Source organism: Ovis canadensis, chromosome 10 (assembly GCF_042477335.2).
Source record: "Ovis canadensis isolate MfBH-ARS-UI-01 breed Bighorn chromosome 10, ARS-UI_OviCan_v2, whole genome shotgun sequence".
Taxonomy (NCBI): Eukaryota; Metazoa; Chordata; class Mammalia; order Artiodactyla; family Bovidae; genus Ovis; species Ovis canadensis.
Genome location: NC_091254.1, coordinates 680,445 through 702,357, shown reverse-complemented (window position 1 = coordinate 702,357; position 21,913 = coordinate 680,445).

Sequence of the window (21,913 nt, the reverse complement as noted above, 5' to 3'; positions counted from 1 at the left end):
GCACGCAGGGGCAGGCCCCAACCAGCTGCACACGTCTCTGCTGGGGAGGAGAGCCCTAGGGAAGCTACGTGTGTGAGGCAGCTGCTGGGCGCCCAGGGAGTCAGCCTCCGGCTGTGCGGGGCTGCAGACCCCAGCCAGGGGCCCTGGGAGCCTGGTGCACTCCGTGCGGCGCTGAGCCTGGGCGGCCAAGCAACCGCTGGAGGAGCCCTGCACTGGCCCTTCCCTTCCCTCGCACCGAGCTCTTCCTGCTGGAGCCCTTGGCAGTGTGCAAGCCACCGGCCCCTAAGCCCTCCCCAAGGAGGCCTGGGGCCTAGGTGCAAAGGCAAGGCAGGAGCGGAGCTGAGGCCAGGAAGGCGCCAGTGGCGTCTCCCAGCCTCGCGCAGCCTGCTCCTTCCTGGGCAGGAAGCCTAGCAGCGAGGCAAGTCTGGGCAATGCTCGCCCAGGGCAGAGCAGCCTCGCGCCAGCAACTCTGCCAGAACGGGCCTCTGAGCAGAGCTGGAGCTCTGCCGTCCTGGAGGCGCACTCGGCTCCAGCCAAGTAGGGCTTGAGCCAAACGAGGCTGGGCTGCCTCTTCTTCCCTCGAGGAGGCTCGCCTCCCCGCCAGCTGTTCACTCGGCTTCCAGGTGGGGGCGCTCTGCGCCTCCTGCAGGTCTTGGCTCAGGGGCTGCTTGCCCTGAGCTGGGGCTGGGCGCGGGAGCCCAGGTACGCAGGGGCAGGCCCCAACCAGCTGCACACGTCTCTGCTGGGGAGGAGAGCGCTAGGGAAGCTACGTGTGTGAGGCAGCTGCTGGGCGCCCAGAGAGTCAGCCTCCGGGTGTGCGGGGCTGCAGACCCCAGCCAGGGGCCCTGGGAGCCTGGTGCACTCCGTGCGGCGCTGAGTCTGGGCGGCAAAGCAACCGCTGGAGGAGCCCTGCACTGGCCCTTCCCTTCCCTCGCACAGAGCTCTTCCTGCTGGAGCCCTTGGCAGTGTGCAAGCCACCGGCCCCTAAGCCCTCCCCAAGGACGCCTGGGGCCTAGGTGCAAAGGCAAGGCAGGAGAGGAGCTGAGGCCAGGAAGGCGCCAGTGGCGTCTCCCAGCCTCGCGCAGCCTGCTCCTTCCTGGGCAGGAAGCCTAGCAGCGAGGCAAGTCTGGGCAAGGCTCGCCCAGGGCAGAGCAGCCTCGCGCCAGCAACTCTGCCAGAACGGGCCTCTGAGCAGAGCTGGAGCTCTGCCGTCCTGGAGGCGCACTCGGCTCCAGCCAAGTAGGGCTTGAGCCAAACGAGGCTGGGCTGCCTCTTCTTCCCTCGAGGAGGCTCGCCTCCCCGCCAGCTGTTCACTCGGCTTCCAGGTGGGGGCGCTCTGCGCCTCCTGCAGGTCTTGGCTCAGGGGCTGCTTGCCCTGAGCTGGGGCTGAGCGCGGGAGCCCAGGCACGCAGGGGCAGGCCCCAACCAGCTGCACACGTCTCTGCTGGGGTGGAGAGCCCTAGGGAAGCTACGTGTGTGAGGCAGCTGCTGGGCGCCCAGGGAGTCAGCCTCCGGCTGTACGGGGCTGCAGACCCCTGCCAGGGGCCCTGGGAGCCTGGTGCACTCCGTGCGGCGCTGAGTCTGGGCGGCCAAGCAACCGCTGGAGGAGCCCTGCACTGGCACTTTCCTTCCCTCGCACAGAGCTCTTCCTGCTGGAGCCCTTGGCAGTGTGCAAGCCACCGGCCCCTAAGCCCTCCCCAAGGACGCCTGGGGCCTAGGTGCAAAGGCAAGGCAGGAGGGGAGCTGAGGCCAGGAAGGCGCCAGTGGCGTCTCCCAGCCTCGCGCAGCCTGCTCCTTCCTGGGCAGGAAGCCTAGCAGCGAGGCAAGTCTGGGCAAGGCTCGCCCAGGGCAGAGCAGCCTCGCGCCAGCAACTCTGCCACAACGGGCCTCTGAGCAGAGCTGGAGCTCTGCCGTCCTGGAGGCGCACTCGGCTCCAGCCAAGTAGGGCTTGAGCCAAACGAGGCTGGGCTGCCTCTTCTTCCCTCGAGGAGGCTCGCCTCCCCGCCAGCTGTTCACTCGGCTTCCAGGTGGGGGCGCTCTGCGCCTCCTGCAGGTCTTGGCTCAGGGGCTGCTTGCCCTGAGCTGGGGCTGTGGGCGGGAGCCCAGGCACGCAGGGGCAGGCCCCAACCAGCTGCACACGTCTCTGCTGGGGAGGAGAGCGCTAGGGAAGCTACGTGTGTGAGGCAGCTGCTGGGCGCCCAGGGAGTCAGCCTCCGGCTGTGCGGGGCTGCAGACCCCAGCCAGGGGCCCTGGGAGCCTGGTTCACTCCGTGCGGCGCTGAGTCTGGGCGGCCAAGCAACCGCTGGAGGAGCCCTGCACTGGCCCTTCCCTTCCCTCGCACAGAGCTCTTCCTGCTGGAGCCCTTGGCAGTGTGGAAACCACCGGCCCCTAAGCCCTCCCCAAGGACGCCTGGGGCCTAGGTGCAAAGGCAAGGCAGGAGCGGAGCTGAGGCCAGGAAGGCGCCAGTGGCGTCTCCCAGCCTCGCACAGCCTGCTCCTTCCTGGGCAGGAAGCCTAGCAGCGAGGCAAGTCTGGGCAAGGCTCGCCCAGGGCAGAGCAGCCTCGCGCCAGCAACTCTGCCAGATCGGGCCTCTGAGCAGAGCTGGAGCTCTGCCGTCCTGAAGGCGCACTCGGCTCCAGCCAAGTAGGGCTTGAGCCAAACGAGGCTGGGCTGCCTCTTCTTCCCTCGAGGAGGCTCGCCTCCCCGCCAGCTGTTCACTCGGCTTCCAGGTGGGGGCGCTCTGCGCCTCCTGCAGGTCTTGGCTCAGGGGCTGCTTGCCCTGAGCTGGGGCTGTGCGCGGGAGCCCAGGCACGCAGGGGCAGGCCCCAACCAGCTGCACACTTCTCTGCTGGGGAGGAGAGCCCTAGGGAAGCTACGTGTGTGAGGCAGCTGCTGGGCGCCCAGGGAGTCAGCCTCCGGCTGTGCGGGGCTGCAGACCCCAGCCAGGGGCCCTGGGAGCCTGGTGCACTCCGTGCGGCGCTGAGTCTGGGCGGCCAAGCAACCGCTGGAGGAGCCCTGCACTGGCCCTTCCCTTCCCTCGCACAGAGCTCTTCCTGCTGGAGCCTTTGGCAGTGTGCAAGCCACCGGCCCCTAAGCCCTCCCCAAGGACGCCTGGGGCCTAGGTGCAAAGGCAAGGCAGGAGCGGAGCTGAGGCCAGGAAGGCGCCAGTGGCTTTTCCAGCCTCGCGCAGCCTGCTCCTTCCTGGGCAGGAAGCCTAGCAGCGAGGCAAGTCTGGGCAAGGCTCGCCCAGGGCAGAGCAGCCTCGCGCCAGCAACTCTGCCAGAACGGGCCTCTGAGCAGAGCTGGAGCTCTGCCGTCCTGGAGGCGCACTCGGCTCCAGCCAAGTAGGGCTTGAGCCAAACGAGGCTGGGCTGCCTCTTCTTCCCTCGAGGAGGCTCGCCTCCCCGCCAGCTGTTCACTCGGCTTCCAGGTGGGGGCGCTCTGCGCCTCCTGCAGGTCTTGGCTCAGGGGCTGCTTGCCCTGAGCTGGGTCTGGGCGTGGGAGCCCAGGCACGCAGGGGCAGGCCCCAACCAGCTGCACACGTCTCTGCTGGGGAGGAGAGCGCTAGGGAAGCTACGTGTGTGAGGCAGCTGCTGGGCGCCCAGGGAGTCAGCCTCCGGCTGTGCGGGGCTGCAGACCCCAGCCAGGGGCCCTGGGAGCCTGGTGCACTCCGTGCGGCGCTGAGTCTGGGCGGCCAAGCAACCGCTGGAGGAGCCCCGCACTGGCCCTTCCCTTCCCTCGCACAGAGCTCTTCCTGCTGGAGCCCTTGGCAGTGTGCAAGCCACCGGCCCCTAAGCCCTCCCCAAGGACGCCTGGGGCCTAGGTGCAAAGGCAAGGCAGGAGCGGAGCTGAGGCCAGGAAGGCGCCAGTGGCGTCTCCCAGCCTCGCGCAGCCTGCTCCTTCCTGGGTAGGAAGCCTAGCAGCGAGGCAAGTCTGGGCAAGGCTCGCCCAGGGCAGAGCAGCCTCGCGCCAGCAACTCTGCCAGATCGGGCCTCTGAGCAGAGCTGGAGCTCTGCCGTCCTGGAGGCGCACTCGGCTCCAGCCAAGTAGGGCTTGAGCCAAACGAGGCTGGGCTGCCTCTTCTTCCCTCGAGCAGGCTCGCCTCCCCGCCAGCTGTTCACTCGGCTTCCAGGTGGGGGCGCTCTGCGCCTCCTGCAGGTCTTGGCTCAGGGGCTGCTTGCCCTGAGCTGGGGCTGTGGGCGGGAGCCCAGGCACGCAGGGGCAGGCCCCAACCAGCTCACACGTCTCTGCTGGGGAGCAGAGCGCTAGGGAATCTACGTGTGTGAGGCAGCTGCTGGGCACCCAGGGAGTCAGCCTCCGGGTGTGCGGGGCTGCAGACCCCAGCCAGGGGCCCTGGGAGCCTGGTGCACTCCGTGCGGCGCTGAGCCTGGGCGGCCAAGCAACCGCTGGAGGAGCCCTGCACTGGCCCTTCCCTTCCCTCGCACAGAGCTCTTCCTGCTGGAGCCCTTGGCAGTGTGCAAGCCACCGGCCCCTAAGCCCTCCCCAAGGAAGCCTGGGGCCTATGTGCAAAGGCAAGGCAGGAGCGGAGCTGAGGCCAGGAAGGCGCCAGTGGCGTCTCCCAGCCACGCGCAGCCTGCTCCTTCCTGGGCAGGAAGCCTAGCAGCGAGGCAAGTCTGGGCAAGGCTCGCCCAGGGCAGAGCAGCCTCGCGCCAGCAACTCTGCCAGATCGGGCCTCTGAGCAGAGCTGGAGCTCTGCCGTCCTGGAGGCGCACTCGGCTCCAGCCAAGTAGGGCTTGAGCCAAACGAGGCTGGGCTGCCTCTTCTTCCCTCGAGGAGGCTCGCCTCCCCGCCAGCTGTTCACTCGGCTTCCAGGTGGGGGCGCTCTGCGCCTCCTGCAGGTCTTGGCTCAGGGGCTGCTTGCCCTGAGCTGGGGCTGGGCGTGGGAGCCCAGGCACGCAGGGGCAGGCCCCAACCAGCTGCACACGTCTCTGCTGGCGAGGAGAGCGCTAGGGAAGCTACGTGTGTGAGGCAGCTGCTGGGCGCCCAGGGAGTCAGCCTCCGGCTGTGCGGGGCTGCAGACCCCAGCCAGGGGCCCTGGGAGCCTGGTGCACTCCGTGCGGCGCTGAGTCTGGGCGGCCAAGCAACCGCTGGAGGAGCCCTGCACTGGCCCTTCCCTTCCCTCGCACAGAGCTCTTCCTGCTGGAGCCCTTGGCAGTGTGCAAGCCACAGGCCCCTAAGCCCTCCCCAAGGACGCCTGGGGCCTAGGTGCAAAGGCAAGGCAGGAGCGGAGCTGAGGCCAGGAAGGCGCCAGTGGCGTCTCCCAGCCTCGCGCAGCCTGCTCCTTCCTGGGCAGGAAGCCTAGCAGCGAGGCAAGTCTGGGCAAGGCTCGCCCAGGGCAGAGCAGCCTCGCGCCAGCAACTCTGCCACAACGGGCCTCTGAGCAGAGCTGGAGCTCTGCCGTTCTGGAGGAGCACTCGGCTCCAGCCAAGTAGGGCTTGAGCCAAACGACGCTGGGCTGCCTCTTCTTCCCTCGAGGAGGCTCGCCTCCCCGCCAGCTGTTCACTCGGCTTCCAGGTGGGGGCGATGTGTGCCTCCTGCAGGTCTTGGCTCAGGGGCTGCTTGCCCTGAGCTGGGGCTGTGGGCGGGAGCCCAGGCACGCAGGGGCAGACCCCAACCAGCTGCACACGTCTCTGCTGGGGAGGAGAGCGCTAGGGAAGCTACGTGTGTGAGGCAGCTGCTGGGCGCCCAGGGAGTCAGCCTCCGGCTGTGCGGGGCTGCAGACCCCAGCCAGGGGCCCTGGGAGCCTGGTGCACTCCGTGCGGCGCTGAGCCTGGGCGGCCAAGCAACCGCTGGAGGAGCCCTGCACTGGCCCTTCCCTTCCCTCGCACAGAGCTCTTCCTGCTGGAGCCCTTGGCAGTGGGCAAGCCACCGGCCCCTAAGCCCTCCCCAAGGACGCCTGGGGCCTAGGTGCAAAGGCAAGGCAGGAGCGGAGCTGAGGCCAGGAAGGCGCCAGTGGCGTCTCCCAGCCTCGCGCAGCCTGCTCCTTCCTGGGCAGGAAGCCTAGCAGCGAGGCAAGTCTGGGCAATGCTCGCCCAGGGCAGAGCAGCCTCGCGCCAGCAACTCTGCCAGAACGGGCCTCTGAGCAGAGCTGGAGCTCTGCCGTCCTGGAGGCGCACTCGGCTCCAGCCAAGTAGGGCTTGAGCCAAACGAGGCTGGGCTGCCTCTTCTTCCCTCGAGGAGGCTCGCCTCCCCGCCAGCTGTTCACTCGGCTTCCAGGTGGGGGCGCTCTGCGCCTCCTGCAGGTCTTGGCTCAGGGGCTGCTTGCCCTGAGCTGGGGCTGGGCGCGGGAGCCCAGGCACGCAGGGGCAGGCCCCAACCAGCTGCACACGTCTCTGCTGGGGAGGAGAGCGCTAGGGAAGCTACGTGTGTGAGGCAGCTGCTGGGCGCCCAGAGAGTCAGCCTACGGGTGTGCGGGGCTGCAGACCCCAGCCAGGGGCCCTGGGAGCCTGGTGCACTCCGTGCGGCGCTGAGTCTGGGCGGCAAAGCAACCGCTGGAGGAGCCCTGCACTGGCACTTCCCTTCCCTCGCACAGAGCTCTTCCTGCTGGAGCCCTTGGCAGTGTGCAAGCCACCGGCCCCTAAGCCCTCCCCAAGGACGCCTGGGGCCTAGGTGCAAAGGCAAGGCAGGAGCGGAGCTGAGGCCAGGAAGGCGCCAGTGGCGTCTCCCAGCCTCGCGCAGCCTGCTCCTTCCTGGGCAGGAAGCCTAGCAGCGAGGCAAGTCTGGGCAAGGCTCGCCCAGGGCAGAGCAGCCTCGCGGCAGCAACTCTGCCACAACGGGCCTCTGAGCAGAGCTGGAGCTCTGCCGTCCTGGAGGCGCACTCGGCTCCAGCCAAGTAGGGCTTGAGGCAAACGAGGCTGGGCTGCCTCTTCTTCCCTCGAGGAGGCTCGCCTCCCCGCCAGCTGTTCACTCGGCTTCCAGGTGGGGGCGCTCTGCGCCTCCTGCAGGTCTTGGCTCAGGGGCTGCTTGCCCTGAGCTGGGGCTGGGCGCGGGAGCCCAGGCACGCAGGGGCAGGCCCCAACCAGCTGCACACGTCTCTGCTGGGGAGGAGAGCCCTAGGGAAGCTACGTGTGTGAGGCAGCTGCTGGGCGCCCAGGGAGTCAGCCTCCGGCTGTGCGGGGCTGCAGACCCCTGCCAGGGGCCTTGGGAGCCTGGTGCACTCCGTGCGGCGCTGAGTCTGGGCGGCCAAGCAACCGCTGGAGGAGCCCTGCACTGGCACTTCCCTTCCCTCGCACAGAGCTCTTCCTGCTGGAGCCCTTGGCAGTGTGCAAGCCACCGGCCCCTAAGCCCTCCCCAAGGACGCCTGGGGCCTAGGTGCAAAGGCAAGGCAGGAGCAGAGCTGAGGCCAGGAAGGCGCCAGTGGCGTCTCCCAGCCTCGCGCAGCCTGCTCCTTCCTGGGCAGGAAGCCTAGCAGCGAGGCAAGTCTGGGCAAGGCTCGCCCAGGGCAGAGCAGCCTCGCGCCAGCAACTCTGCCAGAACGGGCCTCTGAGCAGAGCTGGAGCTCTGCCGTCCTGGAGGCGCACTCGGCTCCAGCCAAGTAGGGCTTGAGCCAAACGAGGCTGGGCTGCCTCTTCTTCCCTCGAGGAGGCTCGCCTCCCCGCCAGCTGTTCACTCGGCTTCCAGGTGGGGGCGCTCTGCGCCTCCTGCATGTCTTGGCTCAGGGGCTGCTTGCCCTGAGCTGGGGCTGGGCGCGGGAGCCCAGGCACGCAGGGGCAGGCCCCAACCAGCTGCACACGTCTCTGCTGGGGAGGAGAGCCCTAGGGAAGCTACGTGTGTGAGGCAGCTGCTGGGCGCCCAGGGAGTCAGCCTCCGGCTGTGCGGGGCTGCAGACCCCTGCCAGGGGCCCTGGGAGCCTGGTGCACTCCGTGCGGCGCTGAGTCTGGGCGGCCAAGCAACCGCTGGAGGAGCCCTGCACTGGCACTTCCCTTCCCTCGCACAGAGCTCTTCCTGCTGGAGCCCTTGGCAGTGTGCAAGCCACCGGCCCCTAAGCCCTCCCCAAGGACGCCTGGGGCCTAGGTGCAAAGGCAAGGCAGGAGCGGAGCTGAGGCCAGGAAGGCGCCAGTGGCGTCTCCCAGCCTCGCGCAGCCTGCTCCTTCCTGGGCAGGAAGCCTAGCAGCGAGGCAAGTCTGGGCAAGGCTCGCCCAGGGCAGAGCAGCCTCGCGCCAGCAACTCTGCCAGAACGGGCCTCTGAGCAGAGCTGGAGCTCTGCCGACCTGGAGGCGCACTCGGCTCCAGCCAAGTAGGGCTTGAGCCAAACGAGGCTGGGCTGCCTCTTCTTCCCTCGAGGAGGCTCGCCTCCCCGCCAGCTGTTCACTCGGCTTCCAGGTGGGGGCGCTCTGCGCCTCCTGCAGGTCTTGGCTCAGGGGCTGCTTGCCCTGAGCTGGGGCTGGGCGCGGGAGCCCAGGCACGCAGGGGCAGGCCCCAACCAGCTGCACACGTCTCTGCTTGGGAGGAGAGCCCTAGGGAAGCTACGTGTGTGAGGCAGCTGCTGGGCGCCCAGGGAGTCAGCCTCCGGCTGTGCGGGGCTGCAGACCCCTGCCAGGGGCCCTGGGAGCCTGGTGCACTCCGTGCGGCGCTGAGTCTGGGCGGCCAAGCAACCGCTGGAGGAGCCCTGCACTGGCACTTTCCTTCCCTCGCACAGAGCTCTTCCTGCTGGAGCCCTTGGCAGTGTGCAAGCCACCGGCCCCTAAGCCCTCCCCAAGGACGCCTGGGGCCTAGGTGCAAAGGCAAGGCAGGAGAGGAGCTGAGGCCAGGAAGGCGCCAGTGGCGTCTCCCAGCCTCGCGCAGCCTGCTCCTTCCTGGGCAGGAAGCCTAGCAGCGAGGCAAGTCTGGGCAAGGCTCGCCCAGGGCAGAGCAGCCTCGCGCCAACAACTCTGCCAGAACGGGCCTCTGAGCAGAGCTGGAGCTCTGCCGTCCTGGAGGCGCACTCGGCTCCAGCCAAGTAGGGCTTGAGCCAAACGAGGCTGGGCTGCCTCTTCTTCCCTCGAGGAGGCTCGCCTCCCCGCCAGCTGTTCACTCGGCTTCCAGGTGGGGGCGCTCTGCGCCTCCTGCAGGTCTTGGCTCAGGGGCTGCTTGCCCTGAGCTGGGGCTGTGGGCGGGAGCCCAGGCACGCAGGGGCAGACCCAACCAGCTGCACACGTCTCTGCTGGGGAGGAGAGCGCTAGGGAAGCTACGTGTGTGAGGCAGCTGCTGGGCGCCCAGGGAGTCAGCCTCCGGCTGTGCGGGGCTGCAGACCCCAGCCAGGGGCCCTGGGAGCCTGGTTCACTCCGTGCGGCGCTGAGTCTGGGCGGCCAAGCAACCGCTGGAGGAGCCCTGCACTGGCCCTTCCCTTCCCTCGCACAGAGCTCTTCCTGCTGGAGCCCTTGGCAGTGTGGAAACCACCGGCCCCTAAGCCCTCCCCAAGGACGCCTGGGGCCTAGGTGCAAAGGCAAGGCAGGAGTGGAGCTGAGGCCAGGAAGGCGCCAGTGGCGTCTCCCAGCCTCGCACAGCCTGCTCCTTCCTGGGCAGGAAGCCTAGCAGCGAGGCAAGTCTGGGCAAGGCTCGCCCAGGGCAGAGCAGCCTCGCGCCAGCAACTCTGCCAGATCGGGCCTCTGAGCAGAGCTGGAGCTCTGCCGTCCTGAAGGCGCACTCGGCTCCAGCCAAGTAGGGCTTGAGCCAAACGAGGCTGGGCTGCCTCTTCTTCCCTCGAGGAGGCTCGCCTCCCCGCCAGCTGTTCACTCGGCTTCCAGGTGGGGGCGATGTGTGCCTCCTGCAGGTCTTGGCTCAGGGGCTGCTTGCCCTGAGCTGGGGCTGTGCGCGGGAGCCCAGGCACGCAGGGGCAGGCCCCAACCAGCTGCACACTTCTCTGCTGGGGAGGAGAGCCCTAGGGAAGCTACGTGTGTGAGGCAGCTGCTGGGCGCCCAGGGAGTCAGCCTCCGGCTGTGCGGGGCTGCAGACCCCAGCCAGGGGCCCTGGGAGCCTGGTGCACTCCGTGCGGCGCTGAGTCTGGGCGGCCAAGCAACCGCTGGAGGAGCCCTGCACTGGCCCTTCCCTTCCCTCGCACAGAGCTCTTCCTGCTGGAGCCTTTGGCAGTGTGCAAGCCACCGGCCCCTAAGCCCTCCCCAAGGACGCCTGGGGCCTAGGTGCAAAGGCAAGGCAGGAGCGGAGCTGAGGCCAGGAAGGCGCCAGTGGCTTTTCCAGCCTCGCGCAGCCTGCTCCTTCCTGGGCAGGAAGCCTAGCAGCGAGGCAAGTCTGGGCAAGGCTCGCCCAGGGCAGAGCAGCCTCGCGCCAGCAACTCTGCCAGAACGGGCCTCTGAGCAGAGCTGGAGCTCTGCCGTCCTGGAGGCGCACTCGGCTCCAGCCAAGTAGGGCTTGAGCCAAACGAGGCTGGGCTGCCTCTTCTTCCCTCGAGGAGGCTCGCCTCCCCGCCAGCTGTTCACTCGGCTTCCAGGTGGGGGCGCTCTGCGCCTCCTGCAGGTCTTGGCTCAGGGGCTGCTTGCCCTGAGCTGGGTCTGGGCGTGGGAGCCCAGGCACGCAGGGGCAGGCCCCAACCAGCTGCACACGTCTCTGCTGGGGAGGAGAGCGCTAGGGAAGCTACGTGTGTGAGGCAGCTGCTGGGCGCCCAGGGAGTCAGCCTCCGGCTGTGCGGGGCTGCAGACCCCAGCCAGGGGCCCTGGGAGCCTGGTGCACTCCGTGCGGCGCTGAGTCTGGGCGGCCAAGCAACCGCTGGAGGAGCCCCGCACTGGCCCTTCCCTTCCCTCGCACAGAGCTCTTCCTGCTGGAGTCCTTGGCAGTGTGCAAGCCACCGGCCCCTAAGCCCTCCCCAAGGACGCCTGGGGCCTAGGTGCAAAGGCAAGGCAGGAGCGGAGCTGAGGCCAGGAAGGCGCCAGTGGCGTCTCCCAGCCTCGCGCAGCCTGCTCCTTCCTGGGCAGGAAGCCTAGCAGCGAGGCAAGTCTGGGCAAGGCTCGCCCAGGGCAGAGCAGCCTCGCGCCAGCAACTCTGCCAGATCGGGCCTCTGAGCAGAGCTGGAGCTCTGCCGTCCTGGAGGCGCACTCGGCTCCAGCCAAGTAGGGCTTGAGCCAAACGAGGCTGGGCTGCCTCTTCTTCCCTCGAGCAGGCTCGCCTCCCCGCCAGCTGTTCACTCGGCTTCCAGGTGGGGGCGCTCTGCGCCTCCTGCAGGTCTTGGCTCAGGGGCTGCTTGCCCTGAGCTGGGGCTGTGGGCGGGAGCCCAGGCACGCAGGGGCAGGCCCCAACCAGCTCACACGTCTCTGCTGGGGAGCAGAGCGCTAGGGAATCTACGTGTGTGAGGCAGCTGCTGGGCACCCAGGGAGTCAGCCTCCGGGTGTGCGGGGCTGCAGACCCCAGCCAGGGGCCCTGGGAGCCTGGTGCACTCCGTGCGGCGCTGAGCCTGGGCGGCCAAGCAACCGCTGGAGGAGCCCTGCACTGGCCCTTCCCTTCCCTCGCACAGAGCTCTTCCTGCTGGAGCCCTTGGCAGTGTGCAAGCCACCGGCCCCTAAGCCCTCCCCAAGGAAGCCTGGGGCCTATGTGCAAAGGCAAGGCAGGAGCGGAGCTGAGGCCAGGAAGGCGCCAGTGGCGTCTCCCAGCCACGCGCAGCCTGCTCCTTCCTGGGCAGGAAGCCTAGCAGCGAGGCAAGTCTGGGCAAGGCTCGCCCAGGGCAGAGCAGCCTCGCGCCAGCAACTCTGCCAATTCGGGCCTCTGAGCAGAGCTGGAGCTCTGCCGTCCTGGAGGCGCACTCGGCTCCAGCCAAGTAGGGCTTGAGCCAAACGAGGCTGGGCTGCCTCTTCTTCCCTCGAGGAGGCTCGCCTCCCCGCCAGCTGTTCACTCGGCTTCCAGGTGGGGGCGCTCTGCGCCTCCTGCAGGTCTTGTCTCAGGGGCTGCTTGCCCTGAGCTGGGGCTGGGCGTGGGAGCCCAGGCACGCAGGGGCAGGCCCCAACCAGCTGCACACGTCTCTGCTGGCGAGGAGAGCGCTAGGGAAGCTACGTGTGTGAGGCAGCTGCTGGGCGCCCAGGGAGTCAGCCTCCGGCTGTGCGGGGCTGCAGATCCCAGCCAGGGGCCCTGGGAGCCTGGTGCACTCCGTGCGGCGCTGAGTCTGGGCGGCCAAGCAACCGCTGGAGGAGCCCTGCACTGGCCCTTCCCTTCCCTCGCACAGAGCTCTTCCTGCTGGAGCCCTTGGCAGTGTGCAAGCCACCGGCCCCTAAGCCCTCCCCAAGGACGCCTGGGGCCTAGGTGCAAAGGCAAGGCAGGAGCGGAGCTGAGGCCAGGAAGGCGCCAGTGGCGTCTCCCAGCCTCGCGCAGCCTGCTCCTTCCTGGGCAGGAAGCCTAGCAGCGAGGCAAGTCTGGGCAAGGCTCGCCCAGGGCAGAGCAGCCTCGCGCCAGCAACTCTGCCACAACGGGCCTCTGAGCAGAGCTGGAGCTCTGCCGTTCTGGAGGAGCACTCGGCTCCAGCCAAGTAGGGCTTGAGCCAAACGACGCTGGGATGCCTCTTCTTCCCTCGAGGAGGCTCGCCTCCCCGCCAGCTGTTCACTCGGCTTCCAGGTGGGGGCGATCTGCGCCTCCTGCAGGTCTTGGCTCAGGGGCTGCTTGCCCTGAGCTGGGGCTGTGGGCGGGAGCCCAGGCACGCAGGGGCAGACCCCAACCAGCTGCACACGTCTCTGCTGGGGAGGAGAACGCTAGGGAAGCTACGTGTGTGAGGCAGCTGCTGGGCGCCCAGGGAGTCAGCCTCCGGCTGTGCGGGGCTGCAGACCCCAGCCAGGGGCCCTGGGAGCCTGGTGCACTCCGTGCGGCGCTGAGCCTGGGCGGCCAAGCAACCGCTGGAGGAGCCCTGCACTGGCCCTTCCCTTCCCTCGCACAGAGCTCTTCCTGCTGGAGCCCTTGGCAGTGTGCAAGCCACCGGCCCCTAAGCCCTCCCCAAGGACGCCTGGGGCCTAGGTGCAAAGGCAAGGCAGGAGCGGAGCTGAGGCCAGGAAGGCGCCAGTGGCGTCTCCCAGCCTCGCGCAGCCTGCTCCTTCCTGGGCAGGAAGCCTAGCAGCGAGGCAAGTCTGGGCAATGCTCGCCCAGGGCAGAGCAGCCTCGCGCCAGCAACTCTGCCAGAACGGGCCTCTGAGCAGAGCTGGAGCTCTGCCGTCCTGGAGGCGCACTCGGCTCCAGCCAAGTAGGGCTTGAGCCAAACGAGGCTGGGCTGCCTCTTCTTCCCTCGAGGAGGCTCGCCTCCCCGCCAGCTGTTCACTCGGCTTCCAGGTGGGGGCGCTCTGCGCCTCCTGCAGGTCTTGGCTCAGGGGCTGCTTGCCCTGAGCTGGGGCTGGGCGCGGGAGCCCAGGCACGCAGGGGCAGGCCCCAACCAGCTGCACACGTCTCTGCTGGGGAGGAGAGCGCTAGGGAAGCTACGTGTGTGAGGCAGCTGCTGGGCGCCCAGAGAGTCAGCCTCCGGGTGTGCGGGGCTGCAGACCCCAGCCAGGGGCCCTGGGAGCCTGGTGCACTCCGTGCGGCGCTGAGTCTGGGCGGCAAAGCAACCGCTGGAGGAGCCCTGCACTGGCACTTCCCTTCCCTCGCACAGAGCTCTTCCTGCTGGAGCCCTTGGCAGTGTGCAAGCCACCGGCCCCTAAGCCCTCCCCAAGGACGCCTGGGGCCTAGGTGCAAAGGCAAGGCAGGAGCGGAGCTGAGGCCAGGAAGGCGCCAGTGGCGTCTCCCAGCCTCGCGCAGCCTGCTCCTTCCTGGGCAGGAAGCCTAGCAGCGAGGCAAGTCTGGGCAAGGCTCGCCCAGGGCAGAGCAGCCTCGCGCCAGCAACTCTGCCAGAACGGGCCTCTGAGCAGAGCTGGAGCTCTGCCGTCCTGGAGGCGCACTCGGCTCCAGCCAAGTAGGGCTTGAGCCAAACGAGGCTGGGCTGCCTCTTCTTCCCTCGAGGAGGCTCGCCTCCCCGCCAGCTGTTCACTCGGCTTCCAGGTGGGGGCGCTCTGCGCCTCCTGCAGGTCTTGGCTCAGGGGCTGCTTGCCCTGAGCTGGGGCTGGGCGCGGGAGCCCAGTCACGCAGGGGCAGGCCCCAACCAGCTGCACACGTCTCTGCTGGGGAGGAGAGCCCTAGGGAAGCTACGTGTGTGAGGCAGCTGCTGGGCGCCCAGGGAGTCAGCCTCCGGCTGAGCGGGGCTGCAGACCCCTGCCAGGGGCCTTGGGAGCCTGGTGCACTCCGTGCGGCGCTGAGTCTGGGCGGCCAAGCAACCGCTGGAGGAGCCCTGCACTGGCACTTCCCTTCCCTCGCACAGAGCTCTTCCTGCTGGAGCCCTTGGCAGTGTGCAAGCCACCGGCCCCTAAGCCCTCCCCAAGGACGCCTGGGGCCTAGGTGCAAAGGCAAGGCAGGAGCAGAGCTGAGGCCAGGAAGGCGCCAGTGGCGTCTCCCAGCCTCGCGCAGCCTGCTCCTTCCTGGGCAGGAAGCCTAGCAGCGAGGCAAGTCTGGGCAAGGCTCGCCCAGGGCAGAGCAGCCTCGCGCCAGCAACTCTGCCAGAACGGGCCTCTGAGCAGAGCTGGAGCTCTGCAGTCCTGGAGGCGCACTCGGCTCCAGCCAAGTAGGGCTTGAGCCAAACGAGGCTGGGCTGCCTCTTCTTCCCTCGAGGAGGCTCGCCTCCCCGCCAGCTGTTCACTCGGCTTCCAGGTGGGGGCGCTCTGCGCCTCCTGCAGGTCTTGGCTCAGGGGCTGCTTGCCCTGAGCTGGGGCTGGGCGCGGGAGCCCAGGCACGCAGGGGCAGGCCCCAACCAGCTGCACACGTCTCTGCTGGGGAGGAGAGCCCTAGGGAAGCTACGTGTGTGAGGCAGCTGCTGGGCGCCCAGGGAGTCAGCCTCCGGCTGTGCGGGGCTGCAGACCCCTGCCAGGGGCCCTGGGAGCCTGGTGCACTCCGTGCGGCGCTGAGTCTGGGCGGCCAAGCAACCGCTGGAGGAGCCCTGCACTGGCACTTCCCTTCCCTCGCACAGAGCTCTTCCTGCTGGAGCCCTTGGCAGTGTGCAAGCCACCGGCCCCTAAGCCCTCCCCAAGGACGCCTGGGGCCTAGGTGCAAAGGCAAGGCAGGAGCGGAGCTGAGGCCAGGAAGGCGCCAGTGGCGTCTCCCAGCCTCGCGCAGCCTGCTCCTTCCTGGGCAGGAAGCCTAGCAGCGAGGCAAGTCTGGGCAAGGCTCGCCCAGGGCAGAGCAGCCTCGCGCCAGCAACTCTGCCAGAACGGGCCTCTGAGCAGAGCTGGAGCTCTGCCGTCCTGGAGGCGCACTCGGCTCCAGCCAAGTAGGGCTTGAGCCAAACGAGGCTGGGCTGCCTCTTCTTCCCTCGAGGAGGCTCGCCTCCCCGCCAGCTGTTCACTCGGCTTCCAGGTGGGGGCGCTCTGCGCCTCCTGCAGGTCTTGGCTCAGGGGCTGCTTGCCCTGAGCTGGGGCTGTGCGCGGGAGCCCAGGCACGCAGGGGCAGGCCCCAACCAGCTGCACACGTCTCTGCTGGGGAGGAGAGCCCTAGGGAAGCTACGTGTGTGAGGCAGCTGCTGGGCGCCCAGGGAGTCAGCCTCCGGGTGTGCGGGGCTGCAGACCCCAGCCAGGGGCCCTGGGAGCCTGGTGCACTCCGTGCGGCGCTGAGTCTGGGCGGCCAAGCAACCGCTGGAGGAGCCCTGCACTGGCCCTTCCCTTCCCTCGCACAGAGCTCTTCCTGCTGGAGCCCTTGGCAGTGTGCAAGCCACCGGCCCCTAAGCCGTCCCCAAGGATGCCTGGGGCCTAGGTGCAAAGGCAAGGCAGGAGCGGAGCTGAGGCAAGGAAGGCGCCATGGCGTCTCCCAGCCTCGCGCAGCCTGCTCCTTCCTGGGCAGGAAGCCTAGCAGCGAGGCAAGTCTGGGCAAGGCTCGCCCAGGGCAGAGCAGCCTCGTGCCAGCAACTCTGCCAGATCGGGCCTCTGAGCAGAGCTGGAGCTCTGCCGTCCTGGAGGCGCACTCGGCTCCAGCCAAGTAGGGCTTGAGCCAAACGAGGCTGGGCTGCCTCTTCTTCCCTCGAGCAGGCTCGCCTCCCCGCCAGCTGTTCACTCGGCTTCCAGGTGGGGGCGCTCTGCGCCTCCTGCAGGTCTTGGCTCAGGGGCTGCTTGCCCTGAGCTGGGGCTGTGGGCGGGAGCCCAGGCACGCAGGGGCAGGCCCCAACCAGCTGCACACGTCTCTGCTGGGGAGGAGAGCGCTAGGGAAGCTACGTGTGTGAGGCAGCTGCTGGGCGCCCAGGGAGTCAGCCTCCGGGTGTGCGGGGCTGCAGACCCCAGCCAGGGGCCCTGGGAGCCTGGTGCACTCCGTGCGGCGCTGAGTCTGGGCGGCCAAGCAACCGCTGGAGGAGCCCTGCACTGGCCCTTCCCTTCCCACGCACAGAGCTCTTCCTGCTGGAGCGCTTGGCAGTGTGCAAGACACCGGCCCCTAAGCCGTCCCCAAGGATGCCTGGGGCCTAGGTGCAAAGGCAAGGCAGGAGCGGATCTGAGGCCAGGAAGGCGCCATGGCGTCTCCCAGCCTCGCGCAGCCTGCTCCTTCCTGGGCAGGAAGCCTAGCAGCGAGGCAAGTCTGGGCAAGGCTCGCCCAGGGCAGAGCAGCCTCGCGCCAGCAACTCTGCCAGATCGGGCCTCTGAGCAGAGCTGGAGCTCTGCCGTCCTGGAGGCGCACTCGGCTCCAGCCAAGTAGGGCTTGAGCCAAACGAGGCTGGGCTGCCTCTTCTTCCCTCGAGCAGGCTCGCCTCCCCGCCAGCTGTTCACTCGGCTTCCAGGTGGGGGCGCTCTGCGCCTCCTGCAGGTCTTGGCTCAGGGGCTGCTTGCCCTGAGCTGGGGCTGTGCGCGGGAGCCCAGGCACGCAGGGGCAGGCCCCAACCAGCTGCACACGTCTCTGCTGGGGAGGAGAGCCCTAGGGAAGCTACGTGTGTGAGGCAGCTGCTGGGCGCCCAGGGAGTCAGCCTCCGGGTGTGCGGGGCTGCAGACCCCAGCCAGGGGCCCTGGGAGCCTGGTGCACTCCGTGCGGCGCTGAGTCTGGGCGGCCAAGCAACCGCTGGAGGAGCCCTGCACTGGCCCTTCCCTTCCCTCGCACAGAGCTCTTCCTGCTGGAGCCCTTGGCAGTGTGCAAGCCACCGGCCCCTAAGCCCTCCCCAAGGACGCCTGGGGCCTAGGTGCAAAGGCAAGGCAGGAGCGGAGCTGAGGCCAGGAAGGCGCCAGTGGCGTCTCCCAGCCTCGCGCAGCCTGCTCCTTCCTGGGCAGGAAGCCTAGCAGCGAGGCAAGTCTGGGCAAGGCTCGCACAGGGCAGAGCAGCCTCGCGCCAGCAACTCTGCCAGAACGGGCCTCTGAGCAGAGCTGGAGCTCTGCCGTCCTGGAGGCGCACTCGGCTCCAGCCAAGTAGGGCTTGAGCCAAACGAGGCTGGGCTGCCTCTTCTTCCCTCGAGGAGGCTCGCCTCCCCGCCAGCTGTTCACTCGGCTTCCAGGTGGGGGCGCTCTGCGCCTCCTGCAGGTCTTGGCTCAGGGGCTGCTTGCCCTGAGCTGGGGCTGGGCGCGGGAGCCCAGGCACGCAGGGGCAGGCCCCAACCAGCTGCACACGTCTCTGCTGGCGAGGAGAGCGCTAGGGAAGCTACGTGTGTGAGGCAGCTGCTGGGCGCCCAGGGAGTCAGCCTCCGGCTGTGCGGGGCTGCAGACCCCAGCCAGGGGCCCTGGGAGCCTGGTGCACTCCGTGCGGCGCTGAGCCTGGGCGGCCAAGCAACCGCTGGAGGAGCCCTGCACTGGCCCTTCCCTTCCCTCGCACAGAGCTCTTCCTGCTGGAGCCCTTGGCAGTGTGCAAGACACCGGCCCCTAAGCCCTCCCCAAGGACGCCTGGGGCCTAGGTGCAAAGGCAAGGCAGGAGCGGAGCTGAGGCCAGGAAGGCGCCAGTGGCGTCTCCCAGCCTCGCGCAGCCTGCTCCTTCCTGGGCAGGAAGCCTAGCAGCGAGGCAAGTCTGGGCAAGACTCGCCCAGGGCAGAGCAGCCTCGCGCCAGCAACTCTGCCACAACGGGCCTCTGGGCAGAGCTGGAGCTCTGCCGTCCTGGAGGCGCACTCGGCTCCAGCCAAGTAGGGCTTGAGCCAAACGACGCTGGGCTGCCTCTTCTTCCCTCGAGGAGGCTCGCCTCCCCGCCAGCTGTTCACTCGGCTTCCAGGTGGGGGCGCTCTGCGCCTCCTGCAGGTCTTGGCTCAGGGGCTGCATGCCCTGAGCTGGGGCTGGGCGCGGGAGCCCAGGCACGCAGGGGCAGGCCCCAACCAGCTGCACACGTCTCTGCTGGCGAGGAGAGCGCTAGGGAAGCTACGTGTGTGAGGCAGCTGCTGGGCGCCCAGGGAGTCAGCCTCCGGCTGTGCGGGGCTGCAGACCCCAGCCAGGGGCCCTGGGAGCCTGGTGCACTCCGTGCGGCGCTGAGCCTGGGCGGCCAAGCAACCGCTGGAGGAGCCCTGCACTGGCCCTTCCCTTCCCTCGCACAGAGCTCTTCCTGCTGGAGCCCTTGGCAGTGTGCAAGCCACCGGCCCCTAAGCCCTCCCCAAGGACGCCTGGGGCCTAGGTGCAAAGGCAAGGCAGGAGCGGAGCTGAGGCCAGGAAGGCGCCAGTGGCGTCTCCCAGCCTCGCGCAGCCTGCTCCTTCCTGGGCAGGAAGCCTAGCAGCGAGGCAAGTCTGGGCAAGGCTCGCCCAGGGCAGAGCAGCCTCGCGCCAGCAACTCTGCCAGAACGGGCCTCTGAGCAGAGCTGGAGCTCTGCCGTCCTGGAGGCGCACTCGGCTCCAGCCAAGTAGGGCTTGAGCCAAACGAGGCTGGGCTGCCTCTTCTTCCCTCGAGGAGGCTCGCCTCCCCGCCAGCTGTTCACTCGGCTTCCAGGTGGGGGCGCTCTGCGCCTCCTGCAGGTCTTGGCTCAGGGGCTGCTTGCCCTGAGCTGGGGCTGTGGGCGGGAGCCCAGGCACGCAGGGGCAGGCCCCAACCAGCTGCACACGTCTCTGCTGGGGAGGAGAGCGCTAGGGAAGCTACGTGTGTGAGGCAGCTGCTGGGCGCCCAGGGAGTCAGCCTCCGGCTGTGCGGGGCTGCAGACCCCAGCCAGGGGCCCTGGGAGCCTGGTGCACTCCGTGCGGCGCTGAGCCTGGGCGGCCAAGCAACCGCTGGAGGAGCCCTGCACTGGCCCTTCCCTTCCCTCGCACAGAGCTCTTCCTGCTGGAGCCCTTGGCAGTGTGCAAGCCACCGGCCCCCAAGCCCTCCCCATGGACGCCTGGGGCCTAGGTGCAAAGCCAAGGCAGGAGCGGAGCTGAGGCCAGGAAGGCGCCAGTGGCGTCTCCCAGCCTCGCGCAGCCTGCTCCTTCCTGGGCAGGAAGCCTAGCAGCGAGGCAAGTCTGGGCAAGGCTCGCCCAGGGCAGAGCAGCCTCGCGCCAGGAACTCTGCCAGATCGGGCCTCTGAGCAGAGATGGAGCTCTGCCGTCCTGAAGGCGCACTCGGCTCCAGGCAAGTAGGGCTTGAGCTAAACGAGGCTGGGCTGCCTCTTCTTCCCTCGAGGAGGCTCGCCTCCCCGCCAGCTGTTCACTCGGCTTCCAGGTGGGGGCGCTCTGCGCCTCCTGCAGGTCTTGGCTCAGGGGCTGCTTGCCCTGAGCTGGGGCTGTGCGCGGGAGCCCAGGCACAAGGGGCAGGCCCCAACCAGCTGCACACGTCTCTGCTGGGGAGGAGAGCCCTAGGGAAGCTACGTGTGTGAGGCAGCTGCTGGGCGCCCAGGGAGTCAGCCTCCGGCTGTGCGGGGCTGCAGACCCCAGCCAGGGGCCCTGGGAGCCTGGTGCACTCCGTGCGGCGCTGAGTCTGGGCGGCAAAGCAACCGCTGGAGGAGCCCTGCACTGGCCCTTCCCTTCCCTCGCACAGAGCTCTTCCTGCTGGAGCCCTTGGCAGTGTGCAAGCCACCGGCCCCTAAGCCCTCCCCAAGGACGCCTGGGGCCTAGGTGTAAAGGCAAGGCAGGAGCGGAGCTGAGGCCAGGAAGGCGCCAGTGGCGTCTCCCAGCCTCGCGCAGCCTGCTCCTTCCTGGGCAGGAAGCCTAGCAGCGAGGCAAGTCTGGGCAAGGCTCGCCCAGGGCAGAGGAGCCTCGCGCCAGCAACTCTGCCAGAACGGGCCTCTGAGCAGAGCTGGAGCTCTACCGTCCTGGAGGCGCACTCGGCTCCAGCCAAGTAGGGCTTGAGCCAAACGAGGCTGGGCTGCCTCTTCTTCCCTCGAGGAGGCTCGCCTCCCCGCCAGCTGTTCACTCGGCTTCCAGGTGGGGGCGCTCTGCGCCTTCTGCTGGTCTTGGCTCAGGGGCTGCTTGCCCTGAGCTGGGGCTGTGCGCGGGAGCCCAGGCACGCAGGGGCAGGCCCCAACCAGCTGCACACGTCTCTGCTGGGGAGGAGAGCCCTAGGGAAGCTACGTGTGTGAGGCAGCTGCTGGGCGCCCAGGGAGTCAGCCTCCGGGTGTTCGGGGCTGCAGACCCCAGCCAGGGGCCCTGGGAGCCTGGTGCACTCCGTGCGGCGCTGAGCCTGGGCGGCCAAGCAACCGCTGGAGGAGCCCTGCACTGGCCCTTCCCTTCCCTCGCACAGAGCTCTTCCTGCTGGAGCCCTTGGCAGTGTGCAAGCCACCGGCCCCTAAGCCCTCCCCAAGGACGCCTGGGGCCTAGGTGCAAAGGCAAGGCAGGAGCGGAGCTGAGGCCAGGAAGGCGCCAGTGGCGTCTCCCAGCCTCGCGCAGCCTGCTCCTTCCTGGGCAGGAAGCCTAGCAGCGAGGCAAGTCTGGGCAAGGCTCGCCCAGGGCAGAGCAGCCTCGCGGCAGCAACTCTGCCACAACGGGCCTCTGAGCAGAGCTGGAGCTCTGCCGTCCTGGAGGCGCACTCGGCTCCAGCCAAGTAGGGCTTGAGGCAAACGAGGCTGGGCTGCCTCTCCTTCCCTCGAGGAGGCTCGCCTCCCCGCCAGCTGTTCACTCGGCTTCCAGGTGGGGGCGCTCTGCGCCTCCTGCAGGTCTTGGCTCAGGGGCTGCTTGCCCTGAGCTGGGGCTGTGGGCGGGAGCCCAGGCACGCAGGGGCAGGCCCCAACCAGCTGCACACGTCTCTGCTGGGGAGGAGAGCGCTAGGGAAGCTACGTGTGTGAGGCAGCTGCTGGGCGCCCAGGGAGTCAGCCTCCGGCTGTGCGGGGCTGCAGACCCCAGCCAGGGGCCCTGGGAGCCTGGTGCACTCCGTGCGGCGCTGAGCCTTGGCGGCCAAGCAACCGCTGGAGGAGCCCTGCACTGGCCCTTCCCTTCCCTCGCACAGAGCTCTTCCTGCTGGAGCCCTTGGCAGTGTGCAAGCCACCGGCCCCTAAGCCCTCCCCAAGGACGCCTGGGGCCTAGGTGCAAAGCCAAGGCAGGAGCGGAGCTGAGGCCAGGAAGGCGCCAGTGGCGTCTCCCAGCCTCGCGCAGCCTGCTCCTTCCTGGGCAGGAAGCCTAGCAGCGAGGCAAGTCTGGGCAAGGCTCGCCCAGGGCAGAGCAGCCTCGCGCCAGGAACTCTGCCAGATCGGGCCTCTGAGCAGAGATGGAGCTCTGCCGTCCTGAAGGCGCACTCGGCTCCAGGCAAGTAGGGCTTGAGCTAAACGAGGCTGGGCTGCCTCTTCTTCCCTCGAGGAGGCTCGCCTCCCCGCCAGCTGTTCACTCGGCTTCCAGGTGGGGGCGCTCTGCGCCTCCTGCAGGTCTTGGCTCAGGGGCTGCTTGCCCTGAGCTGGGGCTGTGGGCGGGAGCCCAGGCACGCAGGGGCAGGCCCCAACCAGCTGCACACGTCTCTGCTGGGGAGGAGAGCCCTAGGAAAGCTACGTGTGTGAGGCAGCTGCTGGTCGCCCAGGGAGTCAGCCTCCGGCTGTGCGGGGCTGCAGACCCCAGCCAGGGGCCCTGGGAGCCTGGTGCA